At 39.8% G+C, this 13,133-nt stretch overlaps 1 long non-coding RNA gene across 2 annotated transcripts in view; it reads left to right on the forward strand.

The window, feature by feature from the left end:
* LOC102008990 overlaps positions 1-13,133 on the forward strand; it is a 55,749-nt gene that overhangs the window by 15,738 nt on the left and 26,878 nt on the right. For both annotated transcript variants that reach the window (XR_001232252.1, XR_264912.1), the window contains exons 2-3: positions 3,512-3,676; positions 8,064-8,190. This is a non-coding gene — a long non-coding RNA (uncharacterized LOC102008990). The remainder of the gene's footprint in view (positions 1-3,511; positions 3,677-8,063; positions 8,191-13,133) is intronic.

A 13,133-nucleotide genomic window follows, 5' to 3' on the forward strand; every position in this document is an offset into this window, starting at 1 on the left:
TGCATGGCAGCTGACATTCATAACTTCTGTACTTCAGCGAGGGAACCAAAGCTTACCTGGATTTGCATATTGTTCAAGCTCTTTCTAAACTTGGAAATTTAGCTCTTGGAAGTTCTGTAATTATTGATCTTCACAAGGACACTTATTGCTTAAATACTCCAGGAGGCTGCTTGAGGAATCCTTTTCACAGAATAGTATTTTCTGCCCTCCCCCTGAAACTGTAGTCATAGAAGTGTTTTATGCTATCTCAACACTTTTGGTGAAAGAGATCTTTTGAGATTTTTTGTTATTTAATCTTTTGGGGAGAAGAGGACAAATTCCATTCCGAATTCCAGTTTTCATAATCTCCGTCCATTACCTTCATCTCCTCCAGATTTTATATTTTCTTTATGTTCTGTGGCCTCCTTACTGGCATTAGCCACAATTAACATTTTCTACTGCTGTCTCTTTGGGATTTTGCCGCCCTCTCTTCAGGTACACTTTCCTATGTTTGCAGCAGTGATAATATTTTCAAAAAATATTAAAACATGCTATTTTTCCTTCCCCATAAACTACGTTGCCTAGCAGTTCCCTCTGCTCCATGAATCAATGCCATTCATTGCTTTTGGGAGATTGTGGCTACCAACCAGAACAAAGAATTCATTGCTCAATTTTGAGTTTCCTGCTGGATTTTAATTTTAAGTACATAAAGAGATAACAGTCTTGACAGCCTACTTTTCATGGGGGGAGATTTGTTTTCTTTACTTTAAATTCCCCATACTTCCCTTTACATATAAAGAAAAACAAGCCTAAGTATCTGAGCTATATTTACCTTTAGCCATAGTGCAGAGAAAATTTGGGAGTTTATTTCAAACAGGATGGAAAAACCATGCTGGGGTTTCGAGGCAGCCAGAAGCTGAGGATGAAGATGCTGCCCGGGGCTTCTGGAGTGGCGTGGGCTCTGACTCCCTGCAATTCCATTCAGTTTGGGGAATGTGTGAACACCTCTCTCATAGGTAGAGAAAGGAGCTGTGAAGGGATACAGCTTGGCATGATTTCTTTTTAAAATTCTAGAAAGAGAATAACTGAGGGTCCAAAATGCACAGAAGTAGAAAGCAGTTGAGGTAAACTGGCTTTGGCTGGGGCCGAAAAGGGGCTTTTCAGTGGCATCTACAATTTTCCTTGAAGAAGCCAGGAGACGTCGGAGGAATCTACCAGTTCCAGGATGACCTGTGGGGGCAGGAAAGGTAGCCAGAAGTACAAAACTTGAACCGCTCAAGGAGATTGGTGTGGATCTCTGTGGAAGAGATTTTAGAACAGAACAGAACCTAGGTTCTGAATGAAATACCCTTAAGGCTGAGGTTAGGAGGAGCTAGCAAAGAACACACAGCCCAGACACTTTGTTCCCCTTTCTGTACTATCACGCATCTCCTCTGATGCCCAACTATGAGGATAGAAGCAGAAGGACTCTGTGGAGGACCACTAAAAAGTGAGCAATCATTTTGAGAAATTCAGTTAGTTTATGTTATATCCATTTTCTGATCTGTGATTGACATTAATTCTTACTTAAAAATTGTACTTTGTGAAAACAACAATGACTTTAAAACACACATGAAAGCACACACTTATACCTATAATTGTAAGGAGACATATGGCCCAACAACATCATTCTACAGGCAGGAAAGCTGTAGATGTCCCCTGTTGTAGGTCACAGAACTAGATAACTCAGAGCTGAGACCAGACTCAGACCTTGAGGTAGTTAGGAGGGGTCAGGGAACTTTCCAAGGTATCAGCCCCATCTGAAATACTGCACATGTTCATTTTAGCTATAGCAGACAGGTCTGCTATCATTCTCACAAGGTTTAATTCTTAGAACATTTCATAATATTTTACCCCAGTTTTATTTTTAAACAACTCTAGATGTTGCTAAAATGAAAATGCTTCATAATCGCAGTGATACTCAAAAGTGTGGTCCGTGTACTAGCAGACTCAGCATCACTTGAGAATGTGTTAGAAATGAAGATTGGTGGGTTCCACATCCAGAACTACTGAGTTAGAAGTCCGGTGGAAGGTTTCCAGAAATCGGTTTAAATAAGCTCTCTAGGAGATTCTGATGCACAGTGAAATTTAAAAATCCACTGGGTTGTCACATTATAATCATCAAAATTTCCAGAAAGTGATTGATTTGTTTGGGGACAAGTAAATAAAATTAATGTGCATGTTTTTAGAACAGAAGTATGACTGCCTGTTAAATCCAGTAGATTGAAGAGCACATCTGTTTCTATCAATTTCCTCTAAAGCACTGGAAACCACAAAAGAAATTGAAATAGGGAAACACCAGAATCTAAAGTGGAATGACTTATCTATGTTAAATACTGGGAAATATGACTTGGTGTAAGGAAGGAACGGGGCTAAGACATACACTGAGCAAGACATTTCCTTAGGAACTGGTGGCAAAGACCTGGAGAGGATTCAGCTCATGATCTACTTTTTAATGCACTAAGCTGTGAGGCTGTTTGTGGGGAAGGCAGCTGTATGATGCCATGCAACAGCCAGGAAGGAAATGCTAAAGTTAAGGAGCTCACAGTGTAGTAGGAAGGGAAAGACAAGAAACAAAACTTGTAGATAGAATAAAATATTAGAAAGTGAAAAATGTGGTAGCGGAAAATGAAGCAGGGAGGGGACACAGAGAGGACTGGGGAGAGGGTTATTCCAGTTTTACATGGGGTGATCAGTGACGTCTTAGACGGTATTATTAGACTAAAGAGTGGAAGGAGATGAAGGAATGAGCCTCACAGACATGTAGGCGATGAATGTACCAGTAAGAATGATGTCAATGGCCTGAGGTAGGAGGGCACCTGATGCATTGGAGATGCAGAAGAAAACTAATGTGGCCAGGTGGCATAAGAAAGGAAAAAATTACACAAAAGACAGAAGCAAGATGCTGTAGGGCTTGACGCTCACTGTAATGTCTAGATAGCAGGAGGCCCCACACAGGTTCCGAGCAGAGAGAAATATGCTGTAGCCACCAGTGGAGAAGAGATCGGAGAGATGGACTTGGGGGCCGTGGCAACGGTCCAAGTGAAAGAAGATGCTGTCGGAGGTGGAGGGAATAAGAAAGAGTTGGATTCTGGACATTCAATCTTACTGCTCAGTGCTGCTGTTCACATTGCAACATTTTCTCATGAATGCTCTTGAAAAATATCTTATTTTTTTAACTTGGCTTCATTTTTGGGATATAATACCTTTTCTACTGAAAGACAAACTAAACATGCTACAAGTCATAGTATTGCACATTACATATTCAGACAAAGATCTGTACCACAGCTTCCTTGCCCCAGCACTTCAGAGAATCTTATATGGAAAGTTAGAACTGCACTTCTGCTTTGGAGGAAGCAAACATGCTATATCAGTGAGACAGGTTGGAATCTTTTAGATACCTCGGTCTGCTAAATGCATCCTCCATTTGCAAATGTTTCTACTGCAATTTTATCCTTTATCATGCCCTGAAGATGTTGCTCTGTTCTGTAAGGGTATTTTCAGGAGCCTTCTGAGTGCAACACCAGCAAAATTTCACAAATCAGTGGAGAAAACAATTTCAAAAGAAGAGTGAGCTGTGGAAATTCTTTTGCAGCAGGACTCCTCTTTGTTGTCTGGAAATTCAGTAAGCTGTGCTTGCTTCTTACTGCATCTCCAGGTAAATTTATTTACTTTCAAGTTATGCTTTATTGCTTGTGTAATCATTTTATTGCTTTTATTTGAATGTTTTTCATTCACGTAGTTTTTGATCTTTAAAGATTCTTTGGGTATCTTGGGATGGGATGGAATGTTTCAGATCTGTTCCATTAAACTTAATGGGCACTTGAAGATTTAGGACAGGATTTATATATCAGTTTATCCAGGTTCCTAGGACAAAATACCATGGACTGGGGAGCTTATACCCCACAGAGATTTATTTCACACAGTTCTGGAGGCTGTGAAGTCCAAGATGAAGGAACTAGCTATCTGGTGTCTGCTTTCTGGTTCATAGATGACACTTTTTTCTATGTCCTCATGTCATGGAAGAGGTAAGAAATGTGTCTGGGATTCCCTTTGTGAAGGCACTGACCATATTTATGGGAGTTTCTCCTTCCTAATCTAATTGACCCTGAGTGGCCTAATATCCTTCTAATATCACACTGGGGAGGGATTTCAACATGAGTGGGGAGAAAACACATTCAAATCATAGCCATTTTAACATAGATGTTTAAAACTTTTGAAGAAGAATTGGTACATTTTGATGATGAAATCTATAGACTTGGAACTGATGTAAGAAAGACGTGTCAGTGCTGACTCCAGTGCTTGAAAATTGGAAGAATGGAATTGGCACTTAGATGAGAAGATTGTAAAAAGGTGATGCGAAGGGTAGAAGGGGTAAAATCAAGGCCCCAATTTTGGAAATGTTAGGGGGAAGAGAAGGAAAGAAAGAAAGGAAGAAGGAAAGGAAGGGGTTAAGCTGGATGTTAGTCTGCAGTTGGAGAGTCAGTCTAAGATGTAGATGTAAATATTGGTGCCATCAAATGTAGATTAAAGCTATGAGTCTGGATGTAAGTGGAGAGGAGAAAAGAGTCGTTGCAGAACTCCCAGTGCTCTCGTAAATGGAGACATTTGGAAGATAAAGAGTAACCAGCACGGGAGATCAAGGTGCAGCTCTTGGTGATGGACTTCACATGTGTGTGAAGTTCTGGAAGCCAGGAAATGGGACAGCTCCTGAAGATGGATGCTTCCACTGCTGCTAGTAAAGCAAGCAAGATGAGGGATGAGATTCAAGCGTGAGATCTAACCACTGGGAGAACTGTCCTGGTATATAATAGTAAAACACTTGAGGCTGAGTAATTTGTAAGCAATAAAGGTTTATTTAACTTATGGTTCTGGAGCCTGAGAGGTTCAAGAAGATGGTACCAGCATGTGCCTGGCATCTGGTGAGGGCATTTTTGATGCATCATAACCTGGGGTAAGGAATTAGGTGGTAAGACCGGGCAAGTATGCAAGGTTAGGTCTGTCTTCCTTTCCTTATGAAGCTACTAATTCCATGACCTAATCTAATCCTAATTACCTGCCAAAGATCTCCTCCAAATGTTCTACGATATGACTTTGGGTCAAGCTTCCAATAAGCGAACTTTGGGGAACACATTGAAACCACAGCAAAGACTGTAGCCACTCTTCAGTGACGGTTTTAGAAGCATAAGGATGAAAGTGGATTGAAATGGAGACTAGAGAGACAGACTCTACCAGTGGTGTGATTCCACTGATATGGGACCCCAGAAAAGATAAGCCTATAGACAGCACACTGGCTGCCAAGGTCGGGGGTGGGGAAGATGATTACAAGAAAATGTGATGGAGGGGCTGGAGATTTAGCTCAGCGGCATGGGTTTTAAGGTCATGAGTTTCCTGGTACCAGAAAAAAAAACAAACAAACAAAAAAAAAAGGAAATTGGATGGAATCTTCAGTTACAATAGTGATTATGATTGGGGCTCCATGTCAAAACTTACAACAACATACACAAAAGGAGTGAATTTTAGTTGTATGGGAATTACTAAGAGGTAGTGTGAGTGATAAAAAAGATAGAGGCAGGTGAGGACCCAGAACCGATGAGAATTTTTACTGATGTTAAGGCAGTTTGCTGTGAAGGTGAGCTGAGACATGAAGACACAGCTTGAGAGGGAAGTCATTACCATTGAAAAACCATGAAAGGAGGCTGTGGGGGAAACGATGGGCGCCGGAAATAACCTGGTAAAGAAGAAAGACTGATGCTGTGAGGAGGGGACAGGCAGCTGCTGAGCTGATGTCTCCGGTGGGCTGGGTAGAGGGCTGTGGTCCCGGGCTAAGAGGAGAGGGCTGCCTTAGAGGGGAAGGTGCACCGATCACTCATACCAACAAGTGCTGGATGTTGGGTAGGACTGGGGGCAGGGTGAGGAGCTGAAAAGAACTACAAGTTCTTTTCTGAGGATTTTTTTTTTTCCTCAATGAATCAGGAAGCCAGAGAGTGAGAAAGAAGAAAGTGTTGATGATTTGACCAAAAAAAAAGGAAGTAGGAAGTATTTGTTTTGCAGGATAGGAAACAGACGATAAAAGCATGCGGCGTGATTCCCTAGGACTTGGTGTGTAAGTTAAAATTAATTTTGTAAATCTGATTCTGTGGCTTTCTACAGCCAGAGAAAGGACTGACTTGGACTTAACCAGGGCTGAGGTTTTCCCAGGAGATAATAAGAGGTGGTGAAAATGGCAAAAATTTGAGTGTGACTTTGACAAGATGATTTTAATGATCGATCTGTCTCTCTAGTACCAACTGTTATATTTCCTCACTATGTACAAATTGTGTGCCCCAGAGTCCATACATTGAAGCCACAATTACCAAAGTGTTTATATTTGCAGATAGGCCTTTGGAGGTGATTAAAGTTAGATGAGGTCACGAGTGGGCACCTCAGGTGGACATTAACCCTGTGTATGACCCCTTATGGGGAGAGACACCAGAGATGTTTCTTGCACTGAGAAAAAGACTTGTGTACATACACACAGTGAGAAGCCAGGAAGACAAGTTTTACCAGAAGCCAAATCTGCTGGCACACTGATCTTGGATTTCCTTGTCTCCAGAAGTGTTGAGGAAATAAAAAAAGAAAAAAATCTCTTCTTTAAGCTACCCAGGCTATGATATTTTTTACGGCAGCCTGAGCTGAGATGTCACTCTTCTACTTACCAAACTCCTACTCATGAAATCTGAATTTTCTCATTCCTCTCTAAGAATGCTTCTAATTCTGTCATCTTCAGTTCCTTCAACTGAGTGCTTAAGAGTCACTTTTTTTATTAAGACTTCCACAGTCATCCGCTGAAATTTGCGAACCCTCCCTACATAACACCCTTCTGTTGCCTACCTCCACTACTTGCTCCATTTCCCCCCTAGCAGCCCAATACTATTCTGTATGCTTTATTTATTTAATTAATATTATCTTTCACTTCTCCTTACATTGCACGCCATGTGAGGACAGGGATTTTTGCTTTTAGCTCACTGCAATATCAATAATGTCTCCAACAGTGCTTGGGATGTAACAGACAGTCAATAAATATTTGTTGAGCCAATGAATGAAGTCAGGATATTTTCACTATTTGACATTATGTCTGAGTTAGCAATTGACATTCAAACATTCCAAACTCTTGTCAGTGCTTCTGTTGAATTTTATTTTCTCATCTTGGGTCCTGAAGTTTCCCTTGTCTCTGAGGCTAAGTCTTCTAGGTATGAATTGAGGTCCAGCCCACCTAACTTTTAAAGACTGTCTATTAAGACAGTATAATATGTGGTTCCTGTACTGAGGTCTCATTAGAGAGAGTATCCAGGGTTCAGTTGATTCCAATTCCATTTTAATCTGTGGTTCTTTCTTGCAATTCCAAACTTGAGGTTGACTTTGGAAACTCATCTTTCTTGAGTTCCCACAATATTTGCTCTAGACTAATGAAAAAATGAATGATCATAAATATAATTACTCTGAAGGCCTAAGGATATTTTTGGTACACTTGGAAGGAAGATGACTTTGAAAGAAAAGCAACTGACTCTAGAGTGCTTTAGGTATTTTCTCTCTTGGACTTAAGGGGGTACCAAAAATAAACAACACTTTTCATCCTCATTTGAGTTCTGAGTAAATGGAGAAATAAAAAATAAGTCCACATATGAGCCAAAGTATCATTTGTTGCTAAAAGCTAAGTTTAGTGTGAGGGCCAAAGGGCTTGTGCCCAGGACAAAGTAGATGCTACCACACTTCCCATAGCAGTGGAAAGAGCAAGTTTGGACCTCACCAGTAGGGATGGGAATCCCCCAACAACAGCAAGCCGCTGGCTTTTGACAGTGAGCCTGCTCTTCAGAGGGTAAATAAGGAAGGCCAGGACCACATTTAAGAAGCTCTGATGACATTTCTTTCCAGTGGCAGGAGTATTTCCCATATGCTTCTCTTCATGGAGGCCTCACTGTATAAGAACTTATGGGAATAGTGATTCAGTGAAGTCACTTTGTCAATGCTGGTATGGCCAACTGAGGTGTCTTCTATCTCTATAGTATCCCATCAATCCTCTTTGTGAAGTTCTATTGATTCTTCTCAATGGTGACCATATAATGAAACTTTGTAAGACACCAGCCACTGTGCCAGACATTCGACAAGAAGAGAAAGGGAGAAGGAACAAATGTAAGTAAGTCTTTGTTTTCAAATCATCTACAGTCCAAGTGAGTACAATGGATACAGTTTTAAGACCACTTTTGGATGTAATTAGAAAAGCTGTTACAATGTACTGTAAAGGATGACTCTTTAACTTTTGATCCCTGTCAGATGACTTGAACCAGGAGGAGGGGGATTTCTCACATTCAGTTCTTGGTAGAATCTTGATTCTCAAAATGGAAAAGTAACAAAAAACTCAGTCATTTAGGCAAATGAGGAATTTGAATTTTGTTTACTTAAGATTTTTGCTCAGTTAAGAGTTAATTAGAAAAGCCAATCACACGCGGGCTCATCCTCTTGTTAACTGTGGGTTTCAGTGATGTACAGTAAACAAAGAGTCCTGAGTTCAAATGCCAGGGTCATTAGTAACTGGGTGTGGCCTCGGACAAGTCATTTATCTGTTCCTAAACTTTACTTGCTGTGTTAGGCACCTTTCTATTACTGCAACAAACAACTTCTAGGGAGAAAAAATTTGTTACGGTTCATGATTTCAGAGGAGTTTTCACCGATGTTAACTTGGCCCACTGCCTTTGAGCCTATATTGGTGCATTACATCATGGCTGGAGCCTGTGGTAGAGCAAGATGCTCACTGCTAGGGAGCAAGAAAAGATACAGGAAGCAGCCAGGGTCTCAATACCCTCTTCAAGGGCACATGCCCAATGACCTAACTTCCTCCCACTAAGTCCAGGTACTACAAGTTCCCCCACTTCCCAGTAGTGTCACGGTCTGGTGACCAAAGCTTCAGCACATGGGCTTTGAGAAGAATTCAAGGTCCAAGCTATAACACCTACCTATCTGCAAGATGGGGTCACTATGGCACAAGCCTTCCTACTTCTCAGCTTCCTGAAAGATAGGTAGGAGAAGAAATGGGAAGTCCATCTAAAAACTGCTCCATGAAAGGCTCAACTTCTGCAATTAAACATGTACTCATATGCTTTTGAAGATTTTGGGACTACCTGAGAAGCAGCTTCAACCTTATTTCATGTTCTTGATTCTAAATTTTAATACACATAGTACTCATATCAGCCATATGTTTTTTAATGTTGTTCTTGGTTGTTCTAAATTTATGGGTAAAGCCAATATATTTAATGAGAAGCCTTTAATACCTGAGTTATTTAGACAACAGAGAGGACTGCTCTAAAATCCTATGAGAAAAAAAATGTTTACTTTACACTCAATTTTCCAAAGTCATTTTTTCTTTAAATATATTAATTCTAAAAAAATAAACCACCAACAACTGGAAAAGGGCTCTGCATGGAGATATATTTTACCTGAAATATCAGCATGAAGAGATTTTTATGGCTGCTTTAAAATCCTCTTAAATTAAGGGGTTGTAATGGAAAGTCTGACAGGCTCAAATAAGGCAGTTCAAAAATATATTCTTAACACTTAACACATACTATACATGAAATGTATTTTTAACATGCTATATGTTTATTACAGATTAAATACTTAAAAATGGAAAAACAGCCCAAATGTTTCTTAAATATTTGCTTAATATAGTCAGAACACATTGCGAATTGTAAGTGTGAAGAGTACATGTTAAATGTTTAACTAACATCAAATGCAGTAAAATGTTTCATTTGAAATGTTAAGCGGGTGATAAAAATGTCATGTGAGACGACAGATTACAGTTTCACCCAGACTTCTTTTTCATTAAGATGAAATGATGGAGAGACATTTGACTGACTAAAAGTCCTGCCCTTGTGAATTCCATGGTCTGATTTCTACCTGGGTTGTCTCTCTCTTTTCCCAGATGTTTCACAGCCCTGGAAATGTTGAAGTTTTTCAAGATGTCACCTCCTCTTTGAGGCTCTCCCTGACTGTTCTCCAAAATTTTGTTGGAACAACTCTTTCTTACATTATGCAAACTTTCATGCCATGATAGGCCAATATAGTTTCTTTTTAAAAAGTTTTTATTGGCACATTTTGGATATACAAAATGATAGCATTTATCATAGGAAGTTTGTTCCTGTACATGACATATCCTGCTTCTTTTTTCTCCATTTCCCCTCCTGTCCCTTCAACTGCTCTGCCTCTCTTTATTTACAAAAACTTTGTTTCCATTTTTCCTTCGATTCTTTTTTTCCTTGTTCCTTCTGTCCTTTCCTCCTCAGCCCTCCCTCACTCCCCTTCTCATTTGAACATTTTCTTCCCATTATTCAATATCCATTATACATTTTGGCCCTCTTACACTTTTGGTTTGTTATGGTTTGGGGGATATTTTGCAAGGGGGAACAATACAATACAGGATACCTATTTTATATGATTATTTATAATAGTCACCCAAAGAATGATATACAAAGAGTGCAGGAAACCTGTCCATAGACTATAGACTAAGAATCCAGCTGAGGGCCTGGATCCCACACAAATGTCGTGTATGAGGCCAGCTGAGGACCTAGAGCTCATAACAATGCTTCCTAGAAATCCACCTGGAGGCCCAGAGCCCATAACAATATCTCATGCGGGCCTGTTCCATGGATCTGTACTGTGAAGGCCCAAAGGTCAGTGGTGGGATCTAGGAAGTCTGTGCCAGCAGGATGAAGGATCTGTGCTAGCAGGCTGAAGGAGCTGCACTGGAGCCAGAAAGTGATGCTCAGAAGAACCAGAGCTCTCCCCAAAGGTACCACAGCCATCTTCAGCAACAGTGAGGTCCCAAGTTCCTCGATGATCAAGATGGCTGAGTTCCCATCAGGGAAGCCAATGCAGCAATCTTCTCCTGGAGACCGGTGTACCATCTTCCACTCCAGAGCCACAAAGTGATTCTTAAAATTAGGATCAGAGCTCCCCAAAGTGAACCAAAGCCATTTTCAGTGCCAACGAGGTCCCAAGCTTCTCGGAGGATGAAAACAGCCAAGTTCATCAGGAAAGCCAGGATGACAAGCTCCTCTGAAACAACCAACAGCTCCTTACAGTTTCCACCAGCTCTCGACAGCCTTTCTCCACTCCTAACAGCCTAGCCTTTTCTTTCTCCAGTTCTGCCTCTTATGCTGCTGGCAACGATCCCCAGGTGGGCCTCCCACACCCAGCATCACACTTACTCAGCTCAGCTGGGGGTTATACGTTGACCACCAGTTAATCCACTACATGTCAGATACCAGAGAAACCATGCAGTATTTGAATATGTGTGTCTAATTTATTTCACCTGAGAGTATGGTCTCAAGGTGTACCTATTTAGCTAAAAATGTATGAAGCTTATCCTTTATAGCAGAGTATTACTCCATTGTATATTAAAAAAAAATCCACATCTTCTCTTATCCATTCATTGGTTGATGGGCATTTGGGCTGTTTCCAAGATTTGGCTTATACAAACTGCACCACTATAAACACTGGTTTTAATTCTCTTGGGAAGATACCAGAAGGGAAATAGCTGGGTTGAATGGAATCTCTAGTCTAGTTTTTTGAGGAATCTCTACTCTGATTTTTGTAGTGGTTTCACCAGTCTGCACTTCCACCAACAGTGGAGAGGGGTTCCTTTTTCCCCACAGCCCTGCTAGCATTCATTATTGATTGATTTCTTGATAGTAGCCATTATTTCTACAGTAGAATGGAATGTCAGTGTTGTTTTAAATTAAATCTCTCAATTGACTAGTGATGTTGAACATATTTTTATATATTTATTTGTCATTCTATTTCTTCATCTGAGAAGTGTTAATTTATGTCAGATGCCCATTTTTTGATTGGGATTTTAAATTTGGGAGGAACTGATTTTTTTAAGTTCTTTATATATTCTGGATGTTAGTCCTTTATCTGAGGTGTAGCTGGCAAAAATTATTTGCCACACTGTGGGTTGTCTTTTCACTCTGTTGGTGGTTTCTTTAGCCATGCAAAAGTTTTTTAAGAAAATGAGATCCCAGTTGTTGATTCTTGGTGATAGTTCCTGTGTGATTGAGGCTTTGTTCATAAAGACTTTGCCTACACCAATATCTTCAAAAGTTCTACTTGTTGTATCTTCTAGCATATTTAGTGTTTCTGTTTTAATATTGAGATATTTGATCCATTTTTATTTTAGTTTAGTGCATAGTGCAAGATATATGTCTAGTTTTAATCTTCTGCATGTGGAAAGATATTTTTTTCCAGCTCCATTTATTAAAGAGGCTATCTTTCTTCTGGTGAAGGTATTTGGCTCCTTTGTCAAAGATAAGGTGCTTGAAGGTATTTGGAGTTGTTTCTACATCTAATCTGTTCCACTGATCTTTGGGTCTTTTTTTTGCCAGTACTGTGCTGTTTTTATCACAGTAGTTTCATAGTATAATTTCAGTTTAGGGATTGATGTTCCCTGTTCTGGCTTTATTTATTAGAGTTGCTTTTGCCATTCTAGGTCTCTTGTGATGTCAAATGAAATTTAGGATAGTTTTCTCTAAATCTGTGAGATACGCTATTGGAAGTTTGCTCATGATTGCTTAAATCTGTATAACAATTTTGGAAGTATGGCCCTTTTCACCATATTGGTTTTACTTACCCAAGAACGGTGGACATCTTTCTATTTTCTTGTATGCTTTTTGATGTCTTTTTTTTCAGAACACTATAGTTTTCAATGTAAAGGTCTTTTACTTCCTCCTTTAGACTGACTCCAAAGTATTTCTTTTGTTTTGGATGCTATTGTGAAAGGTGTGGTTTGCCAGTTTTTCTCTCAATGAATTTGTTATTTGTGTACAGGAATGCTACTGATGTTTGAGTGTTGACATATCCAGCTATGCTACTGAAATTGATGATTAAATCTAGAAGTCTTTTGGTGGAGTTTTTGTAGTCTTCTATGTAGAATATCATGTCTTCCACAAATAATGATAATTTAACTTCTTCCTTTCCTATCCTTATTCCTTCTATTTCTTTCACTTGTCTAATTACTCTGGCTAATGTTTCCAGAACTATATTGAATAAGAATGGTGACAGTGGACATTTTTGTCTTTTTC

This window comes from Chinchilla lanigera, unplaced genomic scaffold (genome assembly GCF_000276665.1).
Source record: "Chinchilla lanigera isolate Chin_1 unplaced genomic scaffold, ChiLan1.0 scaffold00148, whole genome shotgun sequence".
NCBI classification, from domain to species: Eukaryota; Metazoa; Chordata; class Mammalia; order Rodentia; family Chinchillidae; genus Chinchilla; species Chinchilla lanigera.